Source organism: Quercus robur, chromosome 5 (genome assembly GCF_932294415.1).
Source record: "Quercus robur chromosome 5, dhQueRobu3.1, whole genome shotgun sequence".
Classification (NCBI taxonomy): domain Eukaryota; kingdom Viridiplantae; phylum Streptophyta; class Magnoliopsida; order Fagales; family Fagaceae; genus Quercus; species Quercus robur.
The window spans coordinates 81,009,703-81,017,055 of NC_065538.1; the positions used below are offsets into that span (position 1 = coordinate 81,009,703).

The following is a 7,353-nucleotide window of genomic DNA, read 5'->3' on the forward strand; positions in this document are numbered from 1 at the left end:
CGTGCCCTTTTTCTTTTCTTTTCTTTTTTTTTTTTTTTAAAAAAATTTTAAAAGCTGGGACATTATAGGTGAAACCTATATGAAAGTTCAATTAGTGTGAAAAACAAAATGAATGTTTAAATCCCCAATTTCAAATTTAACCAATACAAGCTTATACCCAAATAATAGATGTGTGGAATAATAGGTACAAGCAAAAACCCAAACAAATAAACAACTCTACACCATAATTAATCACAACACAGCAGCAATTAAAAGGCAAGAGTAACGGTTAAAGAGATGCAAACACAAAGATAACACTAGCATGTGTTATCAAAGAGGAAACCAAAGAACTAGGCGTAAAACCTCTCTACCACCCTCCAAGCGGTAAAATTATTCACTAGAGAATAAAGTTGGAGTACATGAATAACAAAAGACCCTCCAAGCCTAGTCTACTCAATGTACTTGAGTCCTCCAAGCTCCTGCTACCAACTGGTTAAGCCTAACTGTGTCTTCTCTAGCTTTCCGAATCCCGCAATAAGCTCCATATTGCATTCGCCATCCTTGGTATCTTCCAATGCTTCCTAAGCTCCCAAAACACTCAACACTTTGAATGGGTGTGGGTAGTGTTTGGGTACAAATCTCCTCTCAAAAGGTATAACAATGGAAGAGGGAAGGAGAAGAGACTACATAGATTTCTCTCTAAGAATGTGTAGCTCTCTCTAATAAGGTGGGCGTGTTGTAGAAACCTCTCTTAGGGTTTTTCTCTCAATAGGCTCCTTACCATTTCTGTGAGTAATAAGGGTATATATAGTATAAGTGATGGGAATACGAAAAGTCACAATTTTCAGTAAAACATGGGAACTTCACAGGTCACTCACAACTAGTGCAAGTTGCGAGTTACCTTCCTGGACAGGCTGTACTGAGCTAGACCCTAGCCTAACTATTCACCTTCCTGCATATGCTTCTCATGTGACCTTTAGCTGTCTTGATCAAATCTTCACTACTTTTTGTCATGGAATAAGCCAACACTAATGTTATGAGATAAATCATAACTTAACACTATACGAATAATTTACTAGGCCACAAATGAGCTTAACACTGTAAATAACTTCTTGTTTCTATATGAAATGTATTTATTTCATAATTTGAATTAAATATTATATATTTAAAGCTGTATTGAGAGAATCATTTTCACTTTTTCAAGCCAAAAACCACCAAGAAGCTAGCAACCCAAGCCAAACATCACAGTCTTAAGCCTCGCCAGTAATATCGAAAAGAGACAAAGAATAAGAATAATGAATCATGTTCATTCTTAAATACAAAAAGAGTATATGTTAATTTTTCCTACAAATCCCTATAGAAGCAATCTAGATGCAGCTAACTAGAATCCTTATAGGAGCAAATCAAATGCAGCTTAACTACAATCTTTGCCTTTAGCGAGCTTCAAACTCGGTTATTGTCATGTCATTTATAGAATAAAGCTCCCCTCCTATGATTGATTCAAATTCATCAGTAGCTCTTTGGAAAATGAAATCAGGTTGTTTTGGAGAAGGAAGAGTTGTTTCACTACTCAGCATGAGAATAATTGCCAACATTGTTGGTCGGTCCATTGCATTTTCTTGCACACATAAGAGCCCAATTTGAATGCATCTCAAGACTTCAAGGGAAACAAATGACTCATTTATTGATGAATCAACTATATCCAAGGCTCTATCTACTCTCCAAAGTTCCCAAACCTGTGTGAGTTGTAGCATTATCAATAAGGGGTTGTATTATAAATGCAAATAGTAAAGATTGTTGTTTGTTGTTACTTACACGCCCTATTAAAGTTAGGGAAGGGTGGTTTTGATAAGAGTTGTTATTCTTCTTGCCACTCACAATCTCCAACAATATGACACCAAAACTAAAGACATCGGATTTGGTGGAGTATTTTCCAAATGTTACATACTCTGGTGACATATAACCACTGTATGTGAAAAATATTAAAGATAATGTTAAAGTTTGCATAGGCCTTTATTTGCTGTATGTATGGCAAGTGTGCAAGTCTCAATGTGCACATGTGTGCATGTGTTTGAGTGATACTTACTATGTTCCGACAACTCTAGTTGTCATGTCTTGAATTTGGTCCCCTTTGATTATACGTGCTATGCCAAAATCCGAAATTTTGGGATTCATCTCACCATCAAGAAGAACATTGCTAGTTTTAAGATCCCTATGAATAATTCTTAATCTAGAGTCTTGATGAAGATACAAAATCCCACGAGCAATCCCAATTATGATTTCAAAACGTTTCCTCCAATTTAGCAGTGAACTTCTTGTATGATCTACAACAATAATTCACTTCAGTGTATTCAAAATGTGATATACAGTGTTGAAATATGCGGTTTTATACACTTAAAATATATTCTTTCAATGAATATAACAAAGAAAATAAAACATATGCATGCAATAAATTTTTGGAAAGAAGATATACCAAAAATGAAGGAGTCCAAGCTTCTGTTTGGCATGTACTCATAAATCAACATCTTTTCTTCATCTTGAATGCAACAACCAAAAATTTTGACAAGATTCCTATGTTGAAGTTTTGCAATCAACATAACTTCATTTTTGAATTCTTCTATTCCTTGCCCTGAACTTTTGGATAGCCTTTTTACAGCTATTTGTTGTCCATTAGATAATTGACCCTGAATTCATGATCCGAAATTAAGCTTAGTCATAACATTTAGTTCAATGCCACAATCTAATTCTTCAATCAGTTATGTCTTGGCTTATAAAACTCATTTACCGTGCATTCACAATAATGGAATATGAAACAAAAAGGAATATATGCAAGATATCAACAGTCAACGACGTCCTTATGAATTGTAAATGTACCTTAAAAACAGAACCAAAACCACCTTGCCCAAGTTTGTTGGTCGGAGAGAAATTGTTAGTGGCAGCAACTATGCAGCTTAGATCAAAAATCGATAAATCTGGATTTCTGCTACTGTCCTTGAGTTCATTTCCCTCCAAATAGTCTTTGGTACCAGTAAAATTTAATGATGGATTATGCAATATTCTCTTCACTGTCCTAACATTAAGAAAGACATTGCTCACTATAATTTCCCAATGGAGAGGTTATATACCTCCCATCATGTGAATATTACAAAGCAAGTGATTTTGTTACCTTCCGTTTTCCTCTTCTTCATTAGCCACATATACGCTAGCAAGGATACCAAAAACAATGGCACAGCAACAGACAATATTGTAATAGCCAGTTTCCTCTTCTTTCCAAGAAAACCTTTGGACTTCCTTGTATACTTAGCTGCAGGGGACAAAAATAACTGTAATCCATACTGTGCAAGAGACAAATGAATATTTATTTAGGAAAATGAGAGCTAGAGAAGAAGACTACCTAACTCAATCGCATCCACACGAACATTTAGATCCCACCCTTCATCTGTAAACTCTAAAATGTCAATCAGTTCACCGTAAAATGATAAGCAACCGAATCCCTTACCGTTAATATTGTAATTGATAAAAGCTGTGCAGGAACAATTCCTCAAGCATGCCTGCTCGCACTCTAAGCTACTCATACTCATGTCCATCCAAGCTGCATCAAATGCATCAGGAATCTTCAAATGTGCCACCTTCACAAACCCTTCTCCATTTCCACACATAGACAACCCTGACTTCTTTCTCACACATCCCTCAGAACCATCTCTGAGAGACTCGGGTTCATACCCTGGCAAGCAGGTACACTCAAACCTGTCAATGCCGTCAAGAATACATACACTGTATGCACCACAGTTTCCATAGTTATCACATGATCTAGGTGCTGACCATACTTGCTTCCATTGACTATCACCATCATTCCACGTAAGTTGTTGGTACAATCCAGAGCTGTCCACCACAAATCTTGTAATGATGGAGGGGTCATCAAGAGAGAAAAAGTAAGATATCTCATCTTCATTGTTAACAAAATTTGAGTTAAAACCGAATGAGGGTTTGAATGCTGGTCTGTTCCATGGCCATGGACTTGCTCGATAACGTGGGGTTGAACCCTCGTACAATAGCAATTGTGGAAAGCCAGTAAGATTCAGCTTTAAGAAGTAGTCCCCAGTTCCAGGGTCATCTTGTGACTTCCAAGATGTCAAGAAACTGTTGAGCCCAGTTATCCTGTTCAATCCAGTCTTCATTTCTGGGAGAAGAGTACCTGTAGGATAGTCAAAGCTTTGCCATAACAACATTTTGCTTTTGTCCTGGGCCAATATCAGGTTTCCTGAATCTTGAAGCTGAGCAACACAGGAGGTTGTCCCTTGGACAGACAAATTTGTAGACCAAAGAAGATGGTTGTGACTGTCATGGAGAACAAGGTTTCCAGATTGGTTGATGGAGAGAACTCCGGTGAAATCATTGACAGGATCATTTCAGTTTGCTACCCACACCACAGTATGTTTTTTCACTTTGGCATACCAAATACCAAGATACCGATAGCTAGAGTTGCCGGGGCTGAAGAAGCCTAAGATAAAATTGTTTTCATTGGAAATCAAAGATTGGCCATCCTTGATGGATTGGTCTGATGTTAAGGTGTCAAGGGAAATGCAAAGTGGGAAGAAAAGAATTATCAGAATCAAATACATGATCAGTTTTTTAGCATCCATGTTTGTGTGATTAGTCTTTCACTTAAAATAACTTTTTTTGGGGTTTGGGGCAAAAAATATTGACATTTGGTTTGATTGAGAATTATGAAGTCTTTCTACCGTGAGAAAGGGAGAATTATGAAGTCTTCTCCCTCTGGTCCCTGTCTCTGACTATTCTCTCTTTTTAGGACTAAGCGCATCTTTTTTGAAACAAAAAACTAGCATATCAAAATGGATATTGCATCAAGTCAATAAGCTTAAATATCAAATTAAAGCATCAATTTTCGGTGAAGGCTTTTTTTTCTACCAGAAAATGACTATCAAATTAAGTGCCGGTTTGGATCCAACTTATCACGTTCACGTTTTGCTTTTTCTGTGTTTTCCTTCTTTTTTTTTTTAGCCCGCATTTGTTGACTTTTTTACGGTGAACAGTGCACCCGTGTACTGTTTACGGACCTACAAATTTCACTTTTAAGCAACTTTTTCATTAAAAATGGGTCTCACGGTATTATTTACACATTTAAAAATTATTTTGCTACAGTGTTTTCAGTTTTCAGGTTTCAATTTCAGCAAAATAAGTTCTATCCAAATAGACCCTAAATGTCCCAATACCTGATCTTAAATATCTTTCTGTATAGTTTTAGTGCAATTTAATGGATGGATTGAATAACGTGTTAGGAAAATCTCAATGGCTTTCATGAATCAACCTACTACCAGTAATTAGTCTTTACAATCTAGTACAGACTATGCAATCTACTAAATGCTTTGATTGTATCCAAAAGGAAAAAGTAAGAAAATCATGTCCTAAAAGGGGAAAAAAAATGGGACAAATAGGGAAAAATAATACAGCTAATTGGAAGCACAATTTTAAAATTAAAAAGACTATCTGGATTCCCAAGCAAGCATATGAGATCAAAGTATATTCTATCTGGCATGTAAGCCTTAAGTACAAGGTAGTGGACAAGGTAACCTTTATTGCATAACTAAAACACATGGATTTTATAATTTCCTTTTTTGACCAGTGAAAGTAAAATCACAAATATCTTCAGCACTCAAGCAATAAGCAATTTGACATATGTCTATTATACAACAAATGATTCATTTTTGGGCCCAAAGTGAGTAGAAACACCAATGCTAATCAAACATATTTTTAAGATATGAATTGCATAGATAGCAATAGTCAGAAATATTAACGAAAGAATGGTGTGATTAGGTAGTCAGAATTTCTTAGCCCTTAGGACCCATGGTGACTTTGACAGCATCAGCAAGCTCCTTCGCACCCTTTAGCATAAGTAATAAGACTAAAAGGACTGGGCCTAAACCCCAAATAAAACACACACACAAACACTGAACAAAAACAAATAAATAAATAAATCACATGCACACAAATAAAACACAACACACAAAGAAAACTGTGGGACAACAATAGAGAAAAACATGAGTTGAACTTAGAATCACACATTGAGTACCTAAAATTGTGACTTTCATGTGAAATCGTTACTTTTAAAATAACGGTGAATCTCCTCCTCCCATTTCCTTTTTTGACCATGATACCAAAAAAAAAAAAAAAAAATTCGAATGGTGTGGTAGTAAGGTCAAAGGTGTTAAACAAGAAGACCAAGACAACATCGTTTTAGCCCAATAAAAGCAACATAAATGTACATAAAAAATAAAAAATAAAATAAAAAGAGGTTAAAATGAAAATCTCAAATTTGGTATTTCAATTCTTTAACTTTACTTTCCTTCCATTGGGTCTTCTAAATTTCAAATTTATTCAATTTAAGACTTCTTTCCAATTTCGTTAAAAAATTGCCACTAAAAAAATATTATTTTAACATGAAATAAATTATAAAATTGATAAAAATATTTTATAGATTTTTTATGTGATAATTTTTTTTTCATTAGTTAATTGCATACTTAATGGTTTTTAAAACAGAATTGGACAAAATGTCTCAATTGAATAAATTTGAAACTTAAAAGACTTAATTAAAAGAAAATAAAGTTAGTGTAATAAAATGAAAATTGTCATGGAGGTTAATTGCATACTTAATGGTTTTTAAAACAGAATTGGACAAAATGTCTCAATTGAATAAATTTGAAACTTAAAAGACTTAATTAAAAGAAAATAAAGTTAGTGTAACAAAATGAAAATTGTCATGGAGGTTAAGGTTTCCAAACTGGTTGATGGGGAGAACTCCAGAGGAATCATTGATAGGAACACTATCGCCTTCAGCGCAAGCTTATAAGGCATAGGGGGAGCGCTTCTCTAAGCGATGTGGGACTCTTGCACAATGAGCATGCCCACACTCGCTAAGAGAACAAAACCGTGCGGGTGTCAAGCCAAAATCCAATATCGGCTACAAGGCAAGCCCTTGGCCTGAGGTGAGGCGAAAATCCCCAAAGCGGACAAATAGATTTGTGTCACTACACAACCCAAATGACAGTTTGTTTTGTCACTTTGACATACCAAATACCAAGATACTGATAGCTGGAGTTGCCGGGGCTGAAGAAGCCTAAGGCAAAATTATTTTCTTTGGAAACCAAAGATTGGCTATCCTTGATGAATTGGTCTGGTGTTAAGGTGTCAAGTGAAGTGCAAAATGGGAAGAAAAGAATGCTCAGAATCAGAGTCATATCCATTTTTTGAGGGAAAAATATATTGATATGTGGTTTGATTGAGGATTATGAAGTCTCCCTACCAAAAGTGAAAAGACAGAGAGAGAACTTTATACAACAACCATTTTTACTTTTT

The 7,353-nt window shown here is 35.4% G+C and overlaps 1 pseudogene; it reads right to left on the reverse strand.

The window, feature by feature from the left end:
- Positions 1-1,294: 1,294 nt before the first annotated feature.
- On the reverse strand, positions 1,295-4,698 carry LOC126727337 (G-type lectin S-receptor-like serine/threonine-protein kinase RKS1; annotated as a pseudogene).
- Positions 4,699-7,353: the final 2,655 nt, after the last annotated feature.